Source organism: Nelusetta ayraudi, unplaced genomic scaffold, assembly GCF_046127955.1.
Source record: "Nelusetta ayraudi isolate G7.1 ecotype Tasmania unplaced genomic scaffold, CSIRO-AGI_Nayr_v1 ptg000216l, whole genome shotgun sequence".
Taxonomy (NCBI): Eukaryota; Metazoa; Chordata; class Actinopteri; order Tetraodontiformes; family Monacanthidae; genus Nelusetta; species Nelusetta ayraudi.
Window position 1 is genome coordinate 120,540 of NW_027466265.1, and position 23,473 is coordinate 144,012.

The 23,473-nt window shown below is 48.0% G+C and overlaps 25 non-coding genes across 25 annotated transcripts; all 25 read left to right on the plus strand.

The window, feature by feature from the left end:
• The first annotated feature begins 148 nt into the window (after positions 1-148).
• LOC142881702 (U2 spliceosomal RNA) lies at positions 149-339 on the plus strand. The gene has a single exon (XR_012925631.1). It is a non-coding gene; the product is annotated as a U2 spliceosomal RNA (small nuclear RNA).
• Positions 340-1,069: 730 nt separating this feature from the next.
• Positions 1,070-1,233, plus strand: LOC142881732 (U1 spliceosomal RNA). Its single transcript, XR_012925655.1, has one exon. It is a non-coding gene; the product is annotated as a U1 spliceosomal RNA (small nuclear RNA).
• Positions 1,234-2,025: 792 nt separating this feature from the next.
• On the plus strand, positions 2,026-2,216 carry LOC142881777 (U2 spliceosomal RNA). The gene has a single exon (XR_012925697.1). It is a non-coding gene; the product is annotated as a U2 spliceosomal RNA (small nuclear RNA).
• A 730-nt stretch (positions 2,217-2,946) lies between these two features.
• Positions 2,947-3,110, plus strand: LOC142881733 (U1 spliceosomal RNA). The gene has a single exon (XR_012925656.1). It is a non-coding gene; the product is annotated as a U1 spliceosomal RNA (small nuclear RNA).
• Positions 3,111-3,902: 792 nt separating this feature from the next.
• Positions 3,903-4,093, plus strand: LOC142881692 (U2 spliceosomal RNA). Its single transcript, XR_012925622.1, has one exon. It is a non-coding gene; the product is annotated as a U2 spliceosomal RNA (small nuclear RNA).
• A 730-nt stretch (positions 4,094-4,823) lies between these two features.
• LOC142881734 (U1 spliceosomal RNA) lies at positions 4,824-4,987 on the plus strand. Its single transcript, XR_012925657.1, has one exon. It is a non-coding gene; the product is annotated as a U1 spliceosomal RNA (small nuclear RNA).
• Positions 4,988-5,779: 792 nt separating this feature from the next.
• Positions 5,780-5,970, plus strand: LOC142881710 (U2 spliceosomal RNA). Its single transcript, XR_012925639.1, has one exon. It is a non-coding gene; the product is annotated as a U2 spliceosomal RNA (small nuclear RNA).
• Positions 5,971-6,700: 730 nt separating this feature from the next.
• On the plus strand, positions 6,701-6,864 carry LOC142881735 (U1 spliceosomal RNA). The gene has a single exon (XR_012925658.1). It is a non-coding gene; the product is annotated as a U1 spliceosomal RNA (small nuclear RNA).
• Positions 6,865-7,656: 792 nt separating this feature from the next.
• Positions 7,657-7,847, plus strand: LOC142881693 (U2 spliceosomal RNA). The gene has a single exon (XR_012925623.1). It is a non-coding gene; the product is annotated as a U2 spliceosomal RNA (small nuclear RNA).
• A 730-nt stretch (positions 7,848-8,577) lies between these two features.
• On the plus strand, positions 8,578-8,741 carry LOC142881737 (U1 spliceosomal RNA). The gene has a single exon (XR_012925660.1). It is a non-coding gene; the product is annotated as a U1 spliceosomal RNA (small nuclear RNA).
• A 792-nt stretch (positions 8,742-9,533) lies between these two features.
• LOC142881711 (U2 spliceosomal RNA) lies at positions 9,534-9,724 on the plus strand. The gene has a single exon (XR_012925640.1). It is a non-coding gene; the product is annotated as a U2 spliceosomal RNA (small nuclear RNA).
• Positions 9,725-10,454: 730 nt separating this feature from the next.
• On the plus strand, positions 10,455-10,618 carry LOC142881739 (U1 spliceosomal RNA). Its single transcript, XR_012925661.1, has one exon. It is a non-coding gene; the product is annotated as a U1 spliceosomal RNA (small nuclear RNA).
• Positions 10,619-11,410: 792 nt separating this feature from the next.
• Positions 11,411-11,601, plus strand: LOC142881694 (U2 spliceosomal RNA). The gene has a single exon (XR_012925624.1). It is a non-coding gene; the product is annotated as a U2 spliceosomal RNA (small nuclear RNA).
• A 730-nt stretch (positions 11,602-12,331) lies between these two features.
• Positions 12,332-12,495, plus strand: LOC142881740 (U1 spliceosomal RNA). The gene has a single exon (XR_012925662.1). It is a non-coding gene; the product is annotated as a U1 spliceosomal RNA (small nuclear RNA).
• A 792-nt stretch (positions 12,496-13,287) lies between these two features.
• Positions 13,288-13,478, plus strand: LOC142881712 (U2 spliceosomal RNA). Its single transcript, XR_012925641.1, has one exon. It is a non-coding gene; the product is annotated as a U2 spliceosomal RNA (small nuclear RNA).
• A 730-nt stretch (positions 13,479-14,208) lies between these two features.
• Positions 14,209-14,372, plus strand: LOC142881741 (U1 spliceosomal RNA). Its single transcript, XR_012925663.1, has one exon. It is a non-coding gene; the product is annotated as a U1 spliceosomal RNA (small nuclear RNA).
• Positions 14,373-15,164: 792 nt separating this feature from the next.
• On the plus strand, positions 15,165-15,355 carry LOC142881695 (U2 spliceosomal RNA). Its single transcript, XR_012925625.1, has one exon. It is a non-coding gene; the product is annotated as a U2 spliceosomal RNA (small nuclear RNA).
• Positions 15,356-16,085: 730 nt separating this feature from the next.
• Positions 16,086-16,249, plus strand: LOC142881742 (U1 spliceosomal RNA). Its single transcript, XR_012925664.1, has one exon. It is a non-coding gene; the product is annotated as a U1 spliceosomal RNA (small nuclear RNA).
• A 792-nt stretch (positions 16,250-17,041) lies between these two features.
• LOC142881697 (U2 spliceosomal RNA) lies at positions 17,042-17,232 on the plus strand. Its single transcript, XR_012925626.1, has one exon. It is a non-coding gene; the product is annotated as a U2 spliceosomal RNA (small nuclear RNA).
• Positions 17,233-17,962: 730 nt separating this feature from the next.
• LOC142881743 (U1 spliceosomal RNA) lies at positions 17,963-18,126 on the plus strand. Its single transcript, XR_012925665.1, has one exon. It is a non-coding gene; the product is annotated as a U1 spliceosomal RNA (small nuclear RNA).
• Positions 18,127-18,918: 792 nt separating this feature from the next.
• Positions 18,919-19,109, plus strand: LOC142881703 (U2 spliceosomal RNA). The gene has a single exon (XR_012925632.1). It is a non-coding gene; the product is annotated as a U2 spliceosomal RNA (small nuclear RNA).
• Positions 19,110-19,839: 730 nt separating this feature from the next.
• On the plus strand, positions 19,840-20,003 carry LOC142881744 (U1 spliceosomal RNA). The gene has a single exon (XR_012925666.1). It is a non-coding gene; the product is annotated as a U1 spliceosomal RNA (small nuclear RNA).
• A 792-nt stretch (positions 20,004-20,795) lies between these two features.
• Positions 20,796-20,986, plus strand: LOC142881718 (U2 spliceosomal RNA). The gene has a single exon (XR_012925647.1). It is a non-coding gene; the product is annotated as a U2 spliceosomal RNA (small nuclear RNA).
• Positions 20,987-21,716: 730 nt separating this feature from the next.
• On the plus strand, positions 21,717-21,880 carry LOC142881763 (U1 spliceosomal RNA). Its single transcript, XR_012925684.1, has one exon. It is a non-coding gene; the product is annotated as a U1 spliceosomal RNA (small nuclear RNA).
• Positions 21,881-22,672: 792 nt separating this feature from the next.
• On the plus strand, positions 22,673-22,863 carry LOC142881713 (U2 spliceosomal RNA). Its single transcript, XR_012925642.1, has one exon. It is a non-coding gene; the product is annotated as a U2 spliceosomal RNA (small nuclear RNA).
• Positions 22,864-23,473: the final 610 nt, after the last annotated feature.

The window sequence follows — 23,473 nt, forward strand, 5'->3', positions numbered from 1 at the left end:
GCGGCTTCTGCTGCTCACTGTCCATGGAAGGTTCATCCACACTTTTTGCACCTTGTTGTTGTTGAGGCCAAGTAAATGCTGCCGCGATGCGCCGTGAGCGAGGGTGGCTGTGAGCGGAATGACTCCCTGTGCTCGCCAGTGAAGTGGTATCGCTTCTCGGCCTTTTGGCTAAGATCAAGTGTAGTATCTGTTCTTATCAGTTTAATATCTGATACGTCCCCTACCCGGGGACCATATATTAAATTGATTTTTGGACCAGGGAGATGGAATAGGGGCTTGCTCCGTCCACTCCACGCATTGACCCGGTATGGCAGTATCTCCAGGAACGGTGCACTCCTCCTTACGTTGTCTAAAATCAAGCTCAACTAGATGGGGTTGAGGTCAGATTTGATCGGCGGTTTGGAGCGCTTCTGTAATAGCACATGCGGGGTTGCCTTTCCGTGCGCAATTCCCACAATGGGTAGAGTATGATTTCACGTCCCCTGCAGTCCTCTGACTTAGAGCACATCTCCGTAGTAAACAGCAGAGGGCGTTGCACTGCGACCTGTCAGCTGTTGGTCCGGCATCAAGCAGTCTGCTGCCTTTTCTTTGGTGCCGTCCCGCTGTATGCATTGCAGCTAGTGCTTTAGCGTTGCGTTTTCTACTCCTCGATGAATTAGTTGAGTGGTCATTTGTTTTGTTTTTCCCCTTGACGATTCAGAATGTTCTTCTTTTCTCTGAATTTCCCACTGGAATCGCACATCACAGATTTCAAATGGAGCTCTTTTTGCCACATTTTCTCTGGTGGTTTAGTTGTTGATTCTTTTGGAGGTAAATGGGATGAAATGAGTGGTTTTCCAAATTCCCTTTTGTTGTGGTCATGCAGCAGTGAACTGTGGAAAAAGGATTGCTCACGTACAAATCTGTTATTTGGGAGACATGAGGTTGGGACAGATTTCTTTCTCATTCAACCAAATATCAACTATTGCTTTTCTTTCTGACATGCCTTTGGCTGTGAACACGTGGCGAGCACCGTGAGCCAGCGCGCAATGACTGTGGAAGACGTGGTCATGTCAGCCATGGACAACTCATACTTACCTGGCAGGGGAGACACCATGATCAAGAAGGTGGTTCACCCAGGGCGAGGCGCGACCATTGCACTCCGGTTGTGCTGACCCCTGCGAATTCCCCAAATGTGGGAATCTCGACTGCATAATTTCTGGTAGTGGGGGACTGCGTTCGCGCTCTCCCCTGATCAGATGTTGAAAAGCAAGAGTACGTTCTCTCGTACGCCAGTAAGAAATGCTGTCTGTCCAGCGTGCGCGATGCCCGTGATCAGATGGCTTCTTGAATCATGACATGTTGTCTTGAGAGGCTTTCTGACTGAAGTTCAGCTTCTCACTTGGCTGCGTTCATCAGGCTGCTGGCCAAGTTTCCGTGGCTCCGTTTCGATTGTACACAAAGCTCTTGCGTTTGTGTCCACTTTCTCTCCCCATTCTCTGTTCCCTGAGTTTCAGTGTCCAATCACTGGTGGAACCAGAAAAGATTTGGTGACAGTTAAACAATTGACACTGATTTAGGTATTAGTTGTTGAAACATGGACAAACAAGATTAAGACTGAGACCAAGACATTCCATTCCAGAGTGTGAGAGATGTGCATGAGTGTCAAGATAGATATTGGTCAGTGTTTCCTTTGGTCCTAGTAGCGTCATTAATCATTTGAATTTGTTTTGTGGCGGGTTAAGATTGCACGGACTGACAATTTCCTTGCCAGACGTAGCAGGAAGTTTGAACGGAAACTTGGTGTTGGAAGCCATTGTGGATCGGTCAGGACGTGCTCACGTGGCCAGAACTAACTTTAAGCTGCATCCACTTGCATTAGGTTGGCCAACTTGTGTGCGGCTTCTGCTGCTCACTGTCCATGGAAGGTTCATCCACACTTTTAGCACCTTGTTGTTGTTGAGGCCAAGTAAATGCTGCCGCGATGCGCCGTGAGCGAGGGTGGCTGTGAGCGGAATGACTCCCTGTGCTCGCCAGTGACGTGGTATCGCTTCTCGGCCTTTTGGCTAAGATCAAGTGTAGTATCTGTTCTTATCAGTTTAATATCTGATACGTCCCCTACCCGGGGACCATATATTAAATTGATTTTTGGACCAGGGAGATGGAATAGGGGCTTGCTCCGTCCACTCCACGCATCGACCCGGTATGGCAGTATCTCCAGGAACGGTGCACTCCTCCTTACGTTGTCTAAAATCAAGCTCAACTAGATGGGGTTGAGGTCAGATTTGATCGGCGGTTTGGAGCGCTTCTGTAATAGCACATGCGGGGTTGCCTTTCCGTGCGCAATTCCCACAATGGGTAGAGTATGATTTCACGTCCCCTGCAGTCCTCTGACTTAGAGCACATCTCCGTAGTAAACAGCAGAGGGCGTTGCACTGCGACCTGTCAGCTGTTGGTCCGGCATCAAGCAGTCTGCTGCCTTTTCTTTGGTGCCGTCCCGCTGTATGCATTGCAGCTAGTGCTTTAGCGTTGCGTTTTCTACTCCTCGATGAATTAGTTGAGTGGTCATTTGTTTTGTTTTTCCCCTTGACGATTCAGAATGTTCTTCTTTTCTCTGAATTTCCCACTGGAATCGCACATCACAGATTTCAAATGGAGCTCTTTTTGCCACATTTTCTCTGGTGGTTTAGTTGTTGATTCTTTTGGAGGTAAATGGGATGAAATGAGTGGTTTTCCAAATTCCCTTTTGTTGTGGTCATGCAGCAGTGAACTGTGGAAAAAGGATTGCTCACGTACAAATCTGTTATTTGGGAGACATGAGGTTGGGACAGATTTCTTTCTCATTCAACCAAATATCAACTATTGCTTTTCTTTCTGACATGCCTTTGGCTGTGAACACGTGGCGAGCACCGTGAGCCAGCGCGCAATGACTGTGGAAGACGTGGTCATGTCAGCCATGGACAACTCATACTTACCTGGCAGGGGAGACACCATGATCAAGAAGGTGGTTCACCCAGGGCGAGGCGCGACCATTGCACTCCGGTTGTGCTGACCCCTGCGAATTCCCCAAATGTGGGAATCTCGACTGCATAATTTCTGGTAGTGGGGGACTGCGTTCGCGCTCTCCCCTGATCAGATGTTGAAAAGCAAGAGTACGTTCTCTTGTACGCCAGTAAGAAATGCTGTCTGTCCAGCGTGCGCGATGCCCGTGATCAGATGGCTTCTTGAATCATGACATGTTGTCTTGAGAGGCTTTCTGACTGAAGTTCAGCTTCTCACTTGGCTGCGTTCATCAGGCTGCTGGCCAAGTTTCCGTGGCTCCGTTTCGATTGTACACAAAGCTCTTGCGTTTGTGTCCACTTTCTCTCCCCATTCTCTGTTCCCTGAGTTTCAGTGTCCAATCACTGGTGGAACCAGAAAAGATTTGGTGACAGTTAAACAATTGACACTGATTTAGGTATTAGTTGTTGAAACATGGACAAACAAGATTAAGACTGAGACCAAGACATTCCATTCCAGAGTGTGAGAGATGTGCATGAGTGTCAAGATAGATATTGGTCAGTGTTTCCTTTGGTCCTAGTAGCGTCATTAATCATTTGAATTTGTTTTGTGGCGGGTTAAGATTGCACGGACTGACAATTTCCTTGCCAGACGTAGCAGGAAGTTTGAACGGAAACTTGGTGTTGGAAGCCATTGTGGATCGGTCAGGACGTGCTCACGTGGCCAGAACTAACTTTAAGCTGCATCCACTTGCATTAGGTTGGCCAACTTGTGTGCGGCTTCTGCTGCTCACTGTCCATGGAAGGTTCATCCACACTTTTAGCACCTTGTTGTTGTTGAGGCCAAGTAAATGCTGCCGCGATGCGCCGTGAGCGAGGGTGGCTGTGAGCGGAATGACTCCCTGTGCTCGCCAGTGACGTGGTATCGCTTCTCGGCCTTTTGGCTAAGATCAAGTGTAGTATCTGTTCTTATCAGTTTAATATCTGATACGTCCCCTACCCGGGGACCATATATTAAATTGATTTTTGGACCAGGGAGATGGAATAGGGGCTTGCTCCGTCCACTCCACGCATCGACCCGGTATGGCAGTATCTCCAGGAACGGTGCACTCCTCCTTACGTTGTCTAAAATCAAGCTCAACTAGATGGGGTTGAGGTCAGATTTGATCGGCGGTTTGGAGCGCTTCTGTAATAGCACATGCGGGGTTGCCTTTCCGTGCGCAATTCCCACAATGGGTAGAGTATGATTTCACGTCCCCTGCAGTCCTCTGACTTAGAGCACATCTCCGTAGTAAACAGCAGAGGGCGTTGCACTGCGACCTGTCAGCTGTTGGTCCGGCATCAAGCAGTCTGCTGCCTTTTCTTTGGTGCCGTCCCGCTGTATGCATTGCAGCTAGTGCTTTAGCGTTGCGTTTTCTACTCCTCGATGAATTAGTTGAGTGGTCATTTGTTTTGTTTTTCCCCTTGACGATTCAGAATGTTCTTCTTTTCTCTGAATTTCCCACTGGAATCGCACATCACAGATTTCAAATGGAGCTCTTTTTGCCACATTTTCTCTGGTGGTTTAGTTGTTGATTCTTTTGGAGGTAAATGGGATGAAATGAGTGGTTTTCCAAATTCCCTTTTGTTGTGGTCATGCAGCAGTGAACTGTGGAAAAAGGATTGCTCACGTACAAATCTGTTATTTGGGAGACATGAGGTTGGGACAGATTTCTTTCTCATTCAACCAAATATCAACTATTGCTTTTCTTTCTGACATGCCTTTGGCTGTGAACACGTGGCGAGCACCGTGAGCCAGCGCGCAATGACTGTGGAAGACGTGGTCATGTCAGCCATGGACAACTCATACTTACCTGGCAGGGGAGACACCATGATCAAGAAGGTGGTTCACCCAGGGCGAGGCGCGACCATTGCACTCCGGTTGTGCTGACCCCTGCGAATTCCCCAAATGTGGGAATCTCGACTGCATAATTTCTGGTAGTGGGGGACTGCGTTCGCGCTCTCCCCTGATCAGATGTTGAAAAGCAAGAGTACGTTCTCTTGTACGCCAGTAAGAAATGCTGTCTGTCCAGCGTGCGCGATGCCCGTGATCAGATGGCTTCTTGAATCATGACATGTTGTCTTGAGAGGCTTTCTGACTGAAGTTCAGCTTCTCACTTGGCTGCGTTCATCAGGCTGCTGGCCAAGTTTCCGTGGCTCCGTTTCGATTGTACACAAAGCTCTTGCGTTTGTGTCCACTTTCTCTCCCCATTCTCTGTTCCCTGAGTTTCAGTGTCCAATCACTGGTGGAACCAGAAAAGATTTGGTGACAGTTAAACAATTGACACTGATTTAGGTATTAGTTGTTGAAACATGGACAAACAAGATTAAGACTGAGACCAAGACATTCCATTCCAGAGTGTGAGAGATGTGCATGAGTGTCAAGATAGATATTGGTCAGTGTTTCCTTTGGTCCTAGTAGCGTCATTAATCATTTGAATTTGTTTTGTGGCGGGTTAAGATTGCACGGACTGACAATTTCCTTGCCAGACGTAGCAGGAAGTTTGAACGGAAACTTGGTGTTGGAAGCCATTGTGGATCGGTCAGGACGTGCTCACGTGGCCAGAACTAACTTTAAGCTGCATCCACTTGCATTAGGTTGGCCAACTTGTGTGCGGCTTCTGCTGCTCACTGTCCATGGAAGGTTCATCCACACTTTTAGCACCTTGTTGTTGTTGAGGCCAAGTAAATGCTGCCGCGATGCGCCGTGAGCGAGGGTGGCTGTGAGCGGAATGACTCCCTGTGCTCGCCAGTGACGTGGTATCGCTTCTCGGCCTTTTGGCTAAGATCAAGTGTAGTATCTGTTCTTATCAGTTTAATATCTGATACGTCCCCTACCCGGGGACCATATATTAAATTGATTTTTGGACCAGGGAGATGGAATAGGGGCTTGCTCTGTCCACTCCACGCATTGACCCGGTATGGCAGTATCTCCAGGAACGGTGCACTCCTCCTTACTTTGTCTAAAATCAAGCTCAACTAGATGGGGTTGAGGTCAGATTTGATCGGCGGTTTGGAGCGCTTCTGTAATAGCACATGCGGGGTTGCCTTTCCGTGCGCAATTCCCACAATGGGTAGAGTATGATTTCACGTCCCCTGCAGTCCTCTGACTTAGAGCACATCTCCGTAGTAAACAGCAGAGGGCGTTGCACTGCGACCTGTCAGCTGTTGGTCCGGCATCAAGCAGTCTGCTGCCTTTTCTTTGGTGCCGTCCCGCTGTATGCATTGCAGCTAGTGCTTTAGCGTTGCGTTTTCTACTCCTCGATGAATTAGTTGAGTGGTCATTTGTTTTGTTTTTCCCCTTGACGATTCAGAATGTTCTTCTTTTCTCTGAATTTCCCACTGGAATCGCACATCACAGATTTCAAATGGAGCTCTTTTTGCCACATTTTCTCTGGTGGTTTAGTTGTTGATTCTTTTGGAGGTAAATGGGATGAAATGAGTGGTTTTCCAAATTCCCTTTTGTTGTGGTCATGCAGCAGTGAACTGTGGAAAAAGGATTGCTCACGTACAAATCTGTTATTTGGGAGACATGAGGTTGGGACAGATTTCTTTCTCATTCAACCAAATATCAACTATTGCTTTTCTTTCTGACATGCCTTTGGCTGTGAACACGTGGCGAGCACCGTGAGCCAGCGCGCAATGACTGTGGAAGACGTGGTCATGTCAGCCATGGACAACTCATACTTACCTGGCAGGGGAGACACCATGATCAAGAAGGTGGTTCACCCAGGGCGAGGCGCGACCATTGCACTCCGGTTGTGCTGACCCCTGCGAATTCCCCAAATGTGGGAATCTCGACTGCATAATTTCTGGTAGTGGGGGACTGCGTTCGCGCTCTCCCCTGATCAGATGTTGAAAAGCAAGAGTACGTTCTCTTGTACGCCAGTAAGAAATGCTGTCTGTCCAGCGTGCGCGATGCCCGTGATCAGATGGCTTCTTGAATCATGACATGTTGTCTTGAGAGGCTTTCTGACTGAAGTTCAGCTTCTCACTTGGCTGCGTTCATCAGGCTGCTGGCCAAGTTTCCGTGGCTCCGTTTCGATTGTACACAAAGCTCTTGCGTTTGTGTCCACTTTCTCTCCCCATTCTCTGTTCCCTGAGTTTCAGTGTCCAATCACTGGTGGAACCAGAAAAGATTTGGTGACAGTTAAACAATTGACACTGATTTAGGTATTAGTTGTTGAAACATGGACAAACAAGATTAAGACTGAGACCAAGACATTCCATTCCAGAGTGTGAGAGATGTGCATGAGTGTCAAGATAGATATTGGTCAGTGTTTCCTTTGGTCCTAGTAGCGTCATTAATCATTTGAATTTGTTTTGTGGCGGGTTAAGATTGCACGGACTGACAATTTCCTTGCCAGACGTAGCAGGAAGTTTGAACGGAAACTTGGTGTTGGAAGCCATTGTGGATCGGTCAGGACGTGCTCACGTGGCCAGAACTAACTTTAAGCTGCATCCACTTGCATTAGGTTGGCCAACTTGTGTGCGGCTTCTGCTGCTCACTGTCCATGGAAGGTTCATCCACACTTTTAGCACCTTGTTGTTGTTGAGGCCAAGTAAATGCTGCCGCGATGCGCCGTGAGCGAGGGTGGCTGTGAGCGGAATGACTCCCTGTGCTCGCCAGTGACGTGGTATCGCTTCTCGGCCTTTTGGCTAAGATCAAGTGTAGTATCTGTTCTTATCAGTTTAATATCTGATACGTCCCCTACCCGGGGACCATATATTAAATTGATTTTTGGACCAGGGAGATGGAATAGGGGCTTGCTCCGTCCACTCCACGCATCGACCCGGTATGGCAGTATCTCCAGGAACGGTGCACTCCTCCTTACGTTGTCTAAAATCAAGCTCAACTAGATGGGGTTGAGGTCAGATTTGATCGGCGGTTTGGAGCGCTTCTGTAATAGCACATGCGGGGTTGCCTTTCCGTGCGCAATTCCCACAATGGGTAGAGTATGATTTCACGTCCCCTGCAGTCCTCTGACTTAGAGCACATCTCCGTAGTAAACAGCAGAGGGCGTTGCACTGCGACCTGTCAGCTGTTGGTCCGGCATCAAGCAGTCTGCTGCCTTTTCTTTGGTGCCGTCCCGCTGTATGCATTGCAGCTAGTGCTTTAGCGTTGCGTTTTCTACTCCTCGATGAATTAGTTGAGTGGTCATTTGTTTTGTTTTTCCCCTTGACGATTCAGAATGTTCTTCTTTTCTCTGAATTTCCCACTGGAATCGCACATCACAGATTTCAAATGGAGCTCTTTTTGCCACATTTTCTCTGGTGGTTTAGTTGTTGATTCTTTTGGAGGTAAATGGGATGAAATGAGTGGTTTTCCAAATTCCCTTTTGTTGTGGTCATGCAGCAGTGAACTGTGGAAAAAGGATTGCTCACGTACAAATCTGTTATTTGGGAGACATGAGGTTGGGACAGATTTCTTTCTCATTCAACCAAATATCAACTATTGCTTTTCTTTCTGACATGCCTTTGGCTGTGAACACGTGGCGAGCACCGTGAGCCAGCGCGCAATGACTGTGGAAGACGTGGTCATGTCAGCCATGGACAACTCATACTTACCTGGCAGGGGAGACACCATGATCAAGAAGGTGGTTCACCCAGGGCGAGGCGCGACCATTGCACTCCGGTTGTGCTGACCCCTGCGAATTCCCCAAATGTGGGAATCTCGACTGCATAATTTCTGGTAGTGGGGGACTGCGTTCGCGCTCTCCCCTGATCAGATGTTGAAAAGCAAGAGTACGTTCTCTTGTACGCCAGTAAGAAATGCTGTCTGTCCAGCGTGCGCGATGCCCGTGATCAGATGGCTTCTTGAATCATGACATGTTGTCTTGAGAGGCTTTCTGACTGAAGTTCAGCTTCTCACTTGGCTGCGTTCATCAGGCTGCTGGCCAAGTTTCCGTGGCTCCGTTTCGATTGTACACAAAGCTCTTGCGTTTGTGTCCACTTTCTCTCCCCATTCTCTGTTCCCTGAGTTTCAGTGTCCAATCACTGGTGGAACCAGAAAAGATTTGGTGACAGTTAAACAATTGACACTGATTTAGGTATTAGTTGTTGAAACATGGACAAACAAGATTAAGACTGAGACCAAGACATTCCATTCCAGAGTGTGAGAGATGTGCATGAGTGTCAAGATAGATATTGGTCAGTGTTTCCTTTGGTCCTAGTAGCGTCATTAATCATTTGAATTTGTTTTGTGGCGGGTTAAGATTGCACGGACTGACAATTTCCTTGCCAGACGTAGCAGGAAGTTTGAACGGAAACTTGGTGTTGGAAGCCATTGTGGATCGGTCAGGACGTGCTCACGTGGCCAGAACTAACTTTAAGCTGCATCCACTTGCATTAGGTTGGCCAACTTGTGTGCGGCTTCTGCTGCTCACTGTCCATGGAAGGTTCATCCACACTTTTAGCACCTTGTTGTTGTTGAGGCCAAGTAAATGCTGCCGCGATGCGCCGTGAGCGAGGGTGGCTGTGAGCGGAATGACTCCCTGTGCTCGCCAGTGACGTGGTATCGCTTCTCGGCCTTTTGGCTAAGATCAAGTGTAGTATCTGTTCTTATCAGTTTAATATCTGATACGTCCCCTACCCGGGGACCATATATTAAATTGATTTTTGGACCAGGGAGATGGAATAGGGGCTTGCTCTGTCCACTCCACGCATTGACCCGGTATGGCAGTATCTCCAGGAACGGTGCACTCCTCCTTACTTTGTCTAAAATCAAGCTCAACTAGATGGGGTTGAGGTCAGATTTGATCGGCGGTTTGGAGCGCTTCTGTAATAGCACATGCGGGGTTGCCTTTCCGTGCGCAATTCCCACAATGGGTAGAGTATGATTTCACGTCCCCTGCAGTCCTCTGACTTAGAGCACATCTCCGTAGTAAACAGCAGAGGGCGTTGCACTGCGACCTGTCAGCTGTTGGTCCGGCATCAAGCAGTCTGCTGCCTTTTCTTTGGTGCCGTCCCGCTGTATGCATTGCAGCTAGTGCTTTAGCGTTGCGTTTTCTACTCCTCGATGAATTAGTTGAGTGGTCATTTGTTTTGTTTTTCCCCTTGACGATTCAGAATGTTCTTCTTTTCTCTGAATTTCCCACTGGAATCGCACATCACAGATTTCAAATGGAGCTCTTTTTGCCACATTTTCTCTGGTGGTTTAGTTGTTGATTCTTTTGGAGGTAAATGGGATGAAATGAGTGGTTTTCCAAATTCCCTTTTGTTGTGGTCATGCAGCAGTGAACTGTGGAAAAAGGATTGCTCACGTACAAATCTGTTATTTGGGAGACATGAGGTTGGGACAGATTTCTTTCTCATTCAACCAAATATCAACTATTGCTTTTCTTTCTGACATGCCTTTGGCTGTGAACACGTGGCGAGCACCGTGAGCCAGCGCGCAATGACTGTGGAAGACGTGGTCATGTCAGCCATGGACAACTCATACTTACCTGGCAGGGGAGACACCATGATCAAGAAGGTGGTTCACCCAGGGCGAGGCGCGACCATTGCACTCCGGTTGTGCTGACCCCTGCGAATTCCCCAAATGTGGGAATCTCGACTGCATAATTTCTGGTAGTGGGGGACTGCGTTCGCGCTCTCCCCTGATCAGATGTTGAAAAGCAAGAGTACGTTCTCTCGTACGCCAGTCAGAAATGCTGTCTGTCCAGCGTGCGCGATGCCCGTGATCAGATGGCTTCTTGAATCATGACATGTTGTCTTGAGAGGCTTTCTGACTGAAGTTCAGCTTCTCACTTGGCTGCGTTCATCAGGCTGCTGGCCAAGTTTCCGTGGCTCCGTTTCGATTGTACACAAAGCTCTTGCGTTTGTGTCCACTTTCTCTCCCCATTCTCTGTTCCCTGAGTTTCAGTGTCCAATCACTGGTGGAACCAGAAAAGATTTGGTGACAGTTAAACAATTGACACTGATTTAGGTATTAGTTGTTGAAACATGGACAAACAAGATTAAGACTGAGACCAAGACATTCCATTCCAGAGTGTGAGAGATGTGCATGAGTGTCAAGATAGATATTGGTCAGTGTTTCCTTTGGTCCTAGTAGCGTCATTAATCATTTGAATTTGTTTTGTGGCGGGTTAAGATTGCACGGACTGACAATTTCCTTGCCAGACGTAGCAGGAAGTTTGAACGGAAACTTGGTGTTGGAAGCCATTGTGGATCGGTCAGGACGTGCTCACGTGGCCAGAACTAACTTTAAGCTGCATCCACTTGCATTAGGTTGGCCAACTTGTGTGCGGCTTCTGCTGCTCACTGTCCATGGAAGGTTCATCCACACTTTTAGCACCTTGTTGTTGTTGAGGCCAAGTAAATGCTGCCGCGATGCGCCGTGAGCGAGGGTGGCTGTGAGCGGAATGACTCCCTGTGCTCGCCAGTGACGTGGTATCGCTTCTCGGCCTTTTGGCTAAGATCAAGTGTAGTATCTGTTCTTATCAGTTTAATATCTGATACGTCCCCTACCCGGGGACCATATATTAAATTGATTTTTGGACCAGGGAGATGGAATAGGGGCTTGCTCCGTCCACTCCACGCATCGACCCGGTATGGCAGTATCTCCAGGAACGGTGCACTCCTCCTTACGTTGTCTAAAATCAAGCTCAACTAGATGGGGTTGAGGTCAGATTTGATCGGCGGTTTGGAGCGCTTCTGTAATAGCACATGCGGGGTTGCCTTTCCGTGCGCAATTCCCACAATGGGTAGAGTATGATTTCACGTCCCCTGCAGTCCTCTGACTTAGAGCACATCTCCGTAGTAAACAGCAGAGGGCGTTGCACTGCGACCTGTCAGCTGTTGGTCCGGCATCAAGCAGTCTGCTGCCTTTTCTTTGGTGCCGTCCCGCTGTATGCATTGCAGCTAGTGCTTTAGCGTTGCGTTTTCTACTCCTCGATGAATTAGTTGAGTGGTCATTTGTTTTGTTTTTCCCCTTGACGATTCAGAATGTTCTTCTTTTCTCTGAATTTCCCACTGGAATCGCACATCACAGATTTCAAATGGAGCTCTTTTTGCCACATTTTCTCTGGTGGTTTAGTTGTTGATTCTTTTGGAGGTAAATGGGATGAAATGAGTGGTTTTCCAAATTCCCTTTTGTTGTGGTCATGCAGCAGTGAACTGTGGAAAAAGGATTGCTCACGTACAAATCTGTTATTTGGGAGACATGAGGTTGGGACAGATTTCTTTCTCATTCAACCAAATATCAACTATTGCTTTTCTTTCTGACATGCCTTTGGCTGTGAACACGTGGCGAGCACCGTGAGCCAGCGCGCAATGACTGTGGAAGACGTGGTCATGTCAGCCATGGACAACTCATACTTACCTGGCAGGGGAGACACCATGATCAAGAAGGTGGTTCACCCAGGGCGAGGCGCGACCATTGCACTCCGGTTGTGCTGACCCCTGCGAATTCCCCAAATGTGGGAATCTCGACTGCATAATTTCTGGTAGTGGGGGACTGCGTTCGCGCTCTCCCCTGATCAGATGTTGAAAAGCAAGAGTACGTTCTCTTGTACGCCAGTAAGAAATGCTGTCTGTCCAGCGTGCGCGATGCCCGTGATCAGATGGCTTCTTGAATCATGACATGTTGTCTTGAGAGGCTTTCTGACTGAAGTTCAGCTTCTCACTTGGCTGCGTTCATCAGGCTGCTGGCCAAGTTTCCGTGGCTCCGTTTCGATTGTACACAAAGCTCTTGCGTTTGTGTCCACTTTCTCTCCCCATTCTCTGTTCCCTGAGTTTCAGTGTCCAATCACTGGTGGAACCAGAAAAGATTTGGTGACAGTTAAACAATTGACACTGATTTAGGTATTAGTTGTTGAAACATGGACAAACAAGATTAAGACTGAGACCAAGACATTCCATTCCAGAGTGTGAGAGATGTGCATGAGTGTCAAGATAGATATTGGTCAGTGTTTCCTTTGGTCCTAGTAGCGTCATTAATCATTTGAATTTGTTTTGTGGCGGGTTAAGATTGCACGGACTGACAATTTCCTTGCCAGACGTAGCAGGAAGTTTGAACGGAAACTTGGTGTTGGAAGCCATTGTGGATCGGTCAGGACGTGCTCACGTGGCCAGAACTAACTTTAAGCTGCATCCACTTGCATTAGGTTGGCCAACTTGTGTGCGGCTTCTGCTGCTCACTGTCCATGGAAGGTTCATCCACACTTTTAGCACCTTGTTGTTGTTGAGGCCAAGTAAATGCTGCCGCGATGCGCCGTGAGCGAGGGTGGCTGTGAGCGGAATGACTCCCTGTGCTCGCCAGTGACGTGGTATCGCTTCTCGGCCTTTTGGCTAAGATCAAGTGTAGTATCTGTTCTTATCAGTTTAATATCTGATACGTCCCCTACCCGGGGACCATATATTAAATTGATTTTTGGACCAGGGAGATGGAATAGGGGCTTGCTCTGTCCACTCCACGCATTGACCCGGTATGGCAGTATCTCCAGGAACGGTGCACTCCTCCTTACTTTGTCTAAAATCAAGCTCAACTAGATGGGGTTGAGGTCAGATTTGATCGGCGGTTTGGAGCGCTTCTGTAATAGCACATGCGGGGTTGCCTTTCCGTGCGCAATTCCCACAATGGGTAGAGTATGATTTCACGTCCCCTGCAGTCCTCTGACTTAGAGCACATCTCCGTAGTAAACAGCAGAGGGCGTTGCACTGCGACCTGTCAGCTGTTGGTCCGGCATCAAGCAGTCTGCTGCCTTTTCTTTGGTGCCGTCCCGCTGTATGCATTGCAGCTAGTGCTTTAGCGTTGCGTTTTCTACTCCTCGATGAATTAGTTGAGTGGTCATTTGTTTTGTTTTTCCCCTTGACGATTCAGAATGTTCTTCTTTTCTCTGAATTTCCCACTGGAATCGCACATCACAGATTTCAAATGGAGCTCTTTTTGCCACATTTTCTCTGGTGGTTTAGTTGTTGATTCTTTTGGAGGTAAATGGGATGAAATGAGTGGTTTTCCAAATTCCCTTTTGTTGTGGTCATGCAGCAGTGAACTGTGGAAAAAGGATTGCTCACGTACAAATCTGTTATTTGGGAGACATGAGGTTGGGACAGATTTCTTTCTCATTCAACCAAATATCAACTATTGCTTTTCTTTCTGACATGCCTTTGGCTGTGAACACGTGGCGAGCACCGTGAGCCAGCGCGCAATGACTGTGGAAGACGTGGTCATGTCAGCCATGGACAACTCATACTTACCTGGCAGGGGAGACACCATGATCAAGAAGGTGGTTCACCCAGGGCGAGGCGCGACCATTGCACTCCGGTTGTGCTGACCCCTGCGAATTCCCCAAATGTGGGAATCTCGACTGCATAATTTCTGGTAGTGGGGGACTGCGTTCGCGCTCTCCCCTGATCAGATGTTGAAAAGCAAGAGTACGTTCTCTCGTACGCCAGTCAGAAATGCTGTCTGTCCAGCGTGCGCGATGCCCGTGATCAGATGGCTTCTTGAATCATGACATGTTGTCTTGAGAGGCTTTCTGACTGAAGTTCAGCTTCTCACTTGGCTGCGTTCATCAGGCTGCTGGCCAAGTTTCCGTGGCTCCGTTTCGATTGTACACAAAGCTCTTGCGTTTGTGTCCACTTTCTCTCCCCATTCTCTGTTCCCTGAGTTTCAGTGTCCAATCACTGGTGGAACCAGAAAAGATTTGGTGACAGTTAAACAATTGACACTGATTTAGGTATTAGTTGTTGAAACATGGACAAACAAGATTAAGACTGAGACCAAGACATTCCATTCCAGAGTGTGAGAGATGTGCATGAGTGTCAAGATAGATATTGGTCAGTGTTTCCTTTGGTCCTAGTAGCGTCATTAATCATTTGAATTTGTTTTGTGGCGGGTTAAGATTGCACGGACTGACAATTTCCTTGCCAGACGTAGCAGGAAGTTTGAACGGAAACTTGGTGTTGGAAGCCATTGTGGATCGGTCAGGACGTGCTCACGTGGCCAGAACTAACTTTAAGCTGCATCCACTTGCATTAGGTTGGCCAACTTGTGTGCGGCTTCTGCTGCTCACTGTCCATGGAAGGTTCATCCACACTTTTAGCACCTTGTTGTTGTTGAGGCCAAGTAAATGCTGCCGCGATGCGCCGTGAGCGAGGGTGGCTGTGAGCGGAATGACTCCCTGTGCTCGCCAGTGACGTGGTATCGCTTCTCGGCCTTTTGGCTAAGATCAAGTGTAGTATCTGTTCTTATCAGTTTAATATCTGATACGTCCCCTACCCGGGGACCATATATTAAATTGATTTTTGGACCAGGGAGATGGAATAGGGGCTTGCTCCGTCCACTCCACGCATCGACCCGGTATGGCAGTATCTCCAGGAACGGTGCACTCCTCCTTACGTTGTCTAAAATCAAGCTCAACTAGATGGGGTTGAGGTCAGATTTGATCGGCGGTTTGGAGCGCTTCTGTAATAGCACATGCGGGGTTGCCTTTCCGTGCGCAATTCCCACAATGGGTAGAGTATGATTTCACGTCCCCTGCAGTCCTCTGACTTAGAGCACATCTCCGTAGTAAACAGCAGAGGGCGTTGCACTGCGACCTGTCAGCTGTTGGTCCGGCATCAAGCAGTCTGCTGCCTTTTCTTTGGTGCCGTCCCGCTGTATGCATTGCAGCTAGTGCTTTAGCGTTGCGTTTTCTACTCCTCGATGAATTAGTTGAGTGGTCATTTGTTTTGTTTTTCCCCTTGACGATTCAGAATGTTCTTCTTTTCTCTGAATTTCCCACTGGAATCGCACATCACAGATTTCAAATGGAGCTCTTTTTGCCACATTTTCTCTGGTGGTTTAGTTGTTGATTCTTTTGGAGGTAAATGGGATGAAATGAGTGGTTTTCCAAATTCCCTTTTGTTGTGGTCATGCAGCAGTGAACTGTGGAAAAAGGATTGCTCACGTACAAATCTGTTATTTGGGAGACATGAGGTTGGGACAGATTTCTTTCTCATTCAACCAAATATCAACTATTGCTTTTCTTTCTGACATGCCTTTGGCTGTGAACACGTGGCGAGCACCGTGAGCCAGCGCGCAATGACTGTGGAAGACGTGGTCATGTCAGCCATGGACAACTCATACTTACCTGGCAGGGGAGACACCATGATCAAGAAGGTGGTTCACCCAGGGCGAGGCGCGACCATTGCACTCCGGTTGTGCTGACCCCTGCGAATTCCCCAAATGTGGGAATCTCGACTGCATAATTTCTGGTAGTGGGGGACTGCGTTCGCGCTCTCCCCTGATCAGATGTTGAAAAGCAAGAGTACGTTCTCTCGTACGCCAGTCAGAAATGCTGTCTGTCCAGCGTGCGCGATGCCCGTGATCAGATGGCTTCTTGAATCATGACATGTTGTCTTGAGAGGCTTTCTGACTGAAGTTCAGCTTCTCACTTGGCTGCGTTCATCAGGCTGCTGGCCAAGTTTCCGTGGCTCCGTTTCGATTGTACACAAAGCTCTTGCGTTTGTGTCCACTTTCTCTCCCCATTCTCTGTTCCCTGAGTTTCAGTGTCCAATCACTGGTGGAACCAGAAAAGATTTGGTGACAGTTAAACAATTGACACTGATTTAGGTATTAGTTGTTGAAACATGGACAAACAAGATTAAGACTGAGACCAAGACATTCCATTCCAGAGTGTGAGAGATGTGCATGAGTGTCAAGATAGATATTGGTCAGTGTTTCCTTTGGTCCTAGTAGCGTCATTAATCATTTGAATTTGTTTTGTGGCGGGTTAAGATTGCACGGACTGACAATTTCCTTGCCAGACGTAGCAGGAAGTTTGAACGGAAACTTGGTGTTGGAAGCCATTGTGGATCGGTCAGGACGTGCTCACGTGGCCAGAACTAACTTTAAGCTGCATCCACTTGCATTAGGTTGGCCAACTTGTGTGCGGCTTCTGCTGCTCACTGTCCATGGAAGGTTCATCCACACTTTTAGCACCTTGTTGTTGTTGAGGCCAAGTAAATGCTGCCGCGATGCGCCGTGAGCGAGGGTGGCTGTGAGCGGAATGACTCCCTGTGCTCGCCAGTGACGTGGTATCGCTTCTCGGCCTTTTGGCTAAGATCAAGTGTAGTATCTGTTCTTATCAGTTTAATATCTGATACGTCCCCTACCCGGGGACCATATATTAAATTGATTTTTGGACCAGGGAGATGGAATAGGGGCTTGCTCCGTCCACTCCACGCATCGACCCGGTATGGCAGTATCTCCAGGAACGGTGCACTCCTCCTTACGTTGTCTAAAATCAAGCTCAACTAGATGGGGTTGAGGTCAGATTTGATCGGCGGTTTGGAGCGCTTCTGTAATAGCACATGCGGGGTTGCCTTTCCGTGCGCAATTCCCACAATGGGTAGAGTATGATTTCACGTCCCCTGCAGTCCTCTGACTTAGAGCACATCTCCGTAGTAAACAGCAGAGGGCGTTGCACTGCGACCTGTCAGCTGTTGGTCCGGCATCAAGCAGTCTGCTGCCTTTTCTTTGGTGCCGTCCCGCTGTATGCATTGCAGCTAGTGCTTTAGCGTTGCGTTTTCTACTCCTCGATGAATTAGTTGAGTGGTCATTTGTTTTGTTTTTCCCCTTGACGATTCAGAATGTTCTTCTTTTCTCTGAATTTCCCACTGGAATCGCACATCACAGATTTCAAATGGAGCTCTTTTTGCCACATTTTCTCTGGTGGTTTAGTTGTTGATTCTTTTGGAGGTAAATGGGATGAAATGAGTGGTTTTCCAAATTCCCTTTTGTTGTGGTCATGCAGCAGTGAACTGTGGAAAAAGGATTGCTCACGTACAAATCTGTTATTTGGGAGACATGAGGTTGGGACAGATTTCTTTCTCATTCAACCAAATATCAACTATTGCTTTTCTTTCTGACATGCCTTTGGCTGTGAACACGTGGCGAGCACCGTGAGCCAGCGCGCAATGACTGTGGAAGACGTGGTCATGTCAGCCATGGACAACTCATACTTACCTGGCAGGGGAGACACCATGATCAAGAAGGTGGTTCACCCAGGGCGAGGCGCGACCATTGCACTCCGGTTGTGCTGACCCCTGCGAATTCCCCAAATGTGGGAATCTCGACTGCATAATTTCTGGTAGTGGGGGACTGCGTTCGCGCTCTCCCCTGATCAGATGTTGAAAAGCAAGAGTACGTTCTCTTGTACGCCAGTAAGAAATGCTGTCTGTCCAGCGTGCGCGATGCCCGTGATCAGATGGCTTCTTGAATCATGACATGTTGTCTTGAGAGGCTTTCTGACTGAAGTTCAGCTTCTCACTTGGCTGCGTTCATCAGGCTGCTGGCCAAGTTTCCGTGGCTCCGTTTCGATTGTACACAAAGCTCTTGCGTTTGTGTCCACTTTCTCTCCCCATTCTCTGTTCCCTGAGTTTCAGTGTCCAATCACTGGTGGAACCAGAAAAGATTTGGTGACAGTTAAACAATTGACACTGATTTAGGTATTAGTTGTTGAAACATGGACAAACAAGATTAAGACTGAGACCAAGACATTCCATTCCAGAGTGTGAGAGATGTGCATGAGTGTCAAGATAGATATTGGTCAGTGTTTCCTTTGGTCCTAGTAGCGTCATTAATCATTTGAATTTGTTTTGTGGCGGGTTAAGATTGCACGGACTGACAATTTCCTTGCCAGACGTAGCAGGAAGTTTGAACGGAAACTTGGTGTTGGAAGCCATTGTGGATCGGTCAGGACGTGCTCACGTGGCCAGAACTAACTTTAAGCTGCATCCACTTGCATTAGGTTGGCCAACTTGTGTGCGGCTTCTGCTGCTCACTGTCCATGGAAGGTTCATCCACACTTTTAGCACCTTGTTGTTGTTGAGGCCAAGTAAATGCTGCCGCGATGCGCCGTGAGCGAGGGTGGCTGTGAGCGGAATGACTCCCTGTGCTCGCCAGTGACGTGGTATCGCTTCTCGGCCTTTTGGCTAAGATCAAGTGTAGTATCTGTTCTTATCAGTTTAATATCTGATACGTCCCCTACCCGGGGACCATATATTAAATTGATTTTTGGACCAGGGAGATGGAATAGGGGCTTGCTCCGTCCACTCCACGCATTGACCCGGTATGGCAGTATCTCCAGGAACGGTGCACTCCTCCTTACGTTGTCTAAAATCAAGCTCAACTAGATGGGGTTGAGGTCAGATTTGATCGGCGGTTTGGAGCGCTTCTGTAATAGCACATGCGGGGTTGCCTTTCCGTGCGCAATTCCCACAATGGGTAGAGTATGATTTCACGTCCCCTGCAGTCCTCTGACTTAGAGCACATCTCCGTAGTAAACAGCAGAGGGCGTTGCACTGCGACCTGTCAGCTGTTGGTCCGGCATCAAGCAGTCTGCTGCCTTTTCTTTGGTGCCGTCCCGCTGTATGCATTGCAGCTAGTGCTTTAGCGTTGCGTTTTCTACTCCTCGATGAATTAGTTGAGTGGTCATTTGTTTTGTTTTTCCCCTTGACGATTCAGAATGTTCTTCTTTTCTCTGAATTTCCCACTGGAATCGCACATCACAGATTTCAAATGGAGCTCTTTTTGCCACATTTTCTCTGGTGGTTTAGTTGTTGATTCTTTTGGAGGTAAATGGGATGAAATGAGTGGTTTTCCAAATTCCCTTTTGTTGTGGTCATGCAGCAGTGAACTGTGGAAAAAGGATTGCTCACGTACAAATCTGTTATTTGGGAGACATGAGGTTGGGACAGATTTCTTTCTCATTCAACCAAATATCAACTATTGCTTTTCTTTCTGACATGCCTTTGGCTGTGAACACGTGGCGAGCACCGTGAGCCAGCGCGCAATGACTGTGGAAGACGTGGTCATGTCAGCCATGGACAACTCATACTTACCTGGCAGGGGAGACACCATGATCAAGAAGGTGGTTCACCCAGGGCGAGGCGCGACCATTGCACTCCGGTTGTGCTGACCCCTGCGAATTCCCCAAATGTGGGAATCTCGACTGCATAATTTCTGGTAGTGGGGGACTGCGTTCGCGCTCTCCCCTGATCAGATGTTGAAAAGCAAGAGTACGTTCTCTCGTACGCCAGTCAGAAATGCTGTCTGTCCAGCGTGCGCGATGCCCGTGATCAGATGGCTTCTTGAATCATGACATGTTGTCTTGAGAGGCTTTCTGACTGAAGTTCAGCTTCTCACTTGGCTGCGTTCATCAGGCTGCTGGCCAAGTTTCCGTGGCTCCGTTTCGATTGTACACAAAGCTCTTGCGTTTGTGTCCACTTTCTCTCCCCATTCTCTGTTCCCTGAGTTTCAGTGTCCAATCACTGGTGGAACCAGAAAAGATTTGGTGACAGTTAAACAATTGACACTGATTTAGGTATTAGTTGTTGAAACATGGACAAACAAGATTAAGACTGAGACCAAGACATTCCATTCCAGAGTGTGAGAGATGTGCATGAGTGTCAAGATAGATATTGGTCAGTGTTTCCTTTGGTCCTAGTAGCGTCATTAATCATTTGAATTTGTTTTGTGGCGGGTTAAGATTGCACGGACTGACAATTTCCTTGCCAGACGTAGCAGGAAGTTTGAACGGAAACTTGGTGTTGGAAGCCATTGTGGATCGGTCAGGACGTGCTCACGTGGCCAGAACTAACTTTAAGCTGCATCCACTTGCATTAGGTTGGCCAACTTGTGTGCGGCTTCTGCTGCTCACTGTCCATGGAAGGTTCATCCACACTTTTAGCACCTTGTTGTTGTTGAGGCCAAGTAAATGCTGCCGCGATGCGCCGTGAGCGAGGGTGGCTGTGAGCGGAATGACTCCCTGTGCTCGCCAGTGACGTGGTATCGCTTCTCGGCCTTTTGGCTAAGATCAAGTGTAGTATCTGGTCTTATCAGTTTAATATCTGATACGTCCCCTACCCGGGGACCATATATTAAATTGATTTTTGGACCAGGGAGATGGAATAGGGGCTTGCTCCGTCCACTCCACGCATTGACCCGGTATGGCAGTATCTCCAGGAACGGTGCACTCCTCCTTACGTTGTCTAAAATCAAGCTCAACTAGATGGGGTTGAGGTCAGATTTGATCGGCGGTTTGGAGCGCTTCTGTAATAGCACATGCGGGGTTGCCTTTCCGTGCGCAATTCCCACAATGGGTAGAGTATGATTTCACGTCCCCTGCAGTCCTCTGACTTAGAGCACATCTCCGTAGTAAACAGCAGAGGGCGTTGCACTGCGACCTGTCAGCTGTTGGTCCGGCATCAAGCAGTCTGCTGCCTTTTCTTTGGTGCCGTCCCGCTGTATGCATTGCAGCTAGTGCTTTAGCGTTGCGTTTTCTACTCCTCGATGAATTAGTTGAGTGGTCATTTGTTTTGTTTTTCCCCTTGACGATTCAGAATGTTCTTCTTTTCTCTGAATTTCCCACTGGAATCGCACATCACAGATTTCAAATGGAGCTCTTTTTGCCACATTTTCTCTGGTGGTTTAGTTGTTGATTCTTTTGGAGGTAAATGGGATGAAATGAGTGGTTTTCCAAATTCCCTTTTGTTGTGGTCATGCAGCAGTGAACTGTGGAAAAAGGATTGCTCACGTACAAATCTGTTATTTGGGAGACATGAGGTTGGGACAGATTTCTTTCTCATTCAACCAAATATCAACTATTGCTTTTCTTTCTGACATGCCTTTGGCTGTGAACACGTGGCGAGCACCGTGAGCCAGCGCGCAATGACTGTGGAAGACGTGGTCATGTCAGCCATGGACAGCTCATACTTACCTGGCAGGGGAGACACCATGATCAAGAAGGTTGTTCACCCAGGGCGAGGCGCGACCATTGCACTCCGGTTGTGCTGACCCCTGCGAATTCCCCAAATGTGGGAATCTCGACTGCATAATTTCTGGTAGTGGGGGACTGCGTTCGCGCTCTCCCCTGATCAGATGTTGAAAAGCAAGAGTACGTTCTCTCGTACGCCAGTCAGAAATGCTGTCTGTCCAGCGTGCGCGATGCCCGTGATCAGATGGCTTCTTGAATCATGACATGTTGTCTTGAGAGGCTTTCTGACTGAAGTTCAGCTTCTCACTTGGCTGCGTTCATCAGGCTGCTGGCCAAGTTTCCGTGGCTCCGTTTCGATTGTACACAAAGCTCTTGCGTTTGTGTCCACTTTCTCTCCCCATTCTCTGTTCCCTGAGTTTCAGTGTCCAATCACTGGTGGAACCAGAAAAGATTTGGTGACAGTTAAACAATTGACACTGATTTAGGTATTAGTTGTTGAAACATGGACAAACAAGATTAAGACTGAGACCAAGACATTCCATTCCAGAGTGTGAGAGATGTGCATGAGTGTCAAGATAGATATTGGTCAGTGTTTCCTTTGGTCCTAGTAGCGTCATTAATCATTTGAATTTGTTTTGTGGCGGGTTAAGATTGCACGGACTGACAATTTCCTTGCCAGACGTAGCAGGAAGTTTGAACGGAAACTTGGTGTTGGAAGCCATTGTGGATCGGTCAGGACGTGCTCACGTGGCCAGAACTAACTTTAAGCTGCATCCACTTGCATTAGGTTGGCCAACTTGTGTGCGGCTTCTGCTGCTCACTGTCCATGGAAGGTTCATCCACACTTTTAGCACCTTGTTGTTGTTGAGGCCAAGTAAATGCTGCCGCGATGCGCCGTGAGCGAGGGTGGCTGTGAGCGGAATGACTCCCTGTGCTCGCCAGTGACGTGGTATCGCTTCTCGGCCTTTTGGCTAAGATCAAGTGTAGTATCTGTTCTTATCAGTTTAATATCTGATAAGTCCTCTACCCGGGGACCATATATTAAATTGATTTTTGGACCAGGGAGATGGAATAGGGGCTTGCTCCGTCCACTCCACGCATTGACCCGGTATGGCAGTATCTCCAGGAACGGTGCACTCCTCCTTACGTTGTCTAAAATCAAGCTCAACTAGATGGGGTTGAGGTCAGATTTGATCGGCGGTTTGGAGCGCTTCTGTAATAGCACATGCGGGGTTGCCTTTCCGTGCGCAATTCCCACAATGGGTAGAGTATGATTTCACGTCCCCTGCAATCCTCTGACTTAGAGCACATCTCCGTAGTAAACAGCAGAGGGCGTTGCACTGCGACCTGTCAGCTGTTGGTCCGGCATCAAGCAGTCTGCTGCCTTTTCTTTGGTGCCGTCCCGCTGTATGCATTGCAGCTAGTGCTTTAGCGTTGCGTTTTCTACTCCTCGATGAATTAGTTGAGTGGTCATTTGTTTTGTTTTTCCCCTTGACGATTCAGAATGTTCTTCTTTTCTCTGAATTTCCCACTGGAATCGCACATCACAGATTTCAAATGGAGCTCTTTTTGCCACATTTTCTCTGGTGGTTTAGTTGTTGATTCTTTTGGAGGTAAATGGGATGAAATGAGTGGTTTTCCAAATTCCCTTTTGTTGTGGTCATGCAGCAGTGAACTGTGGAAAAAGGATTGCTCACGTACAAATCTGTTATTTGGGAGACATGAGGTTGGGACAGATTTCTTTCTCATTCA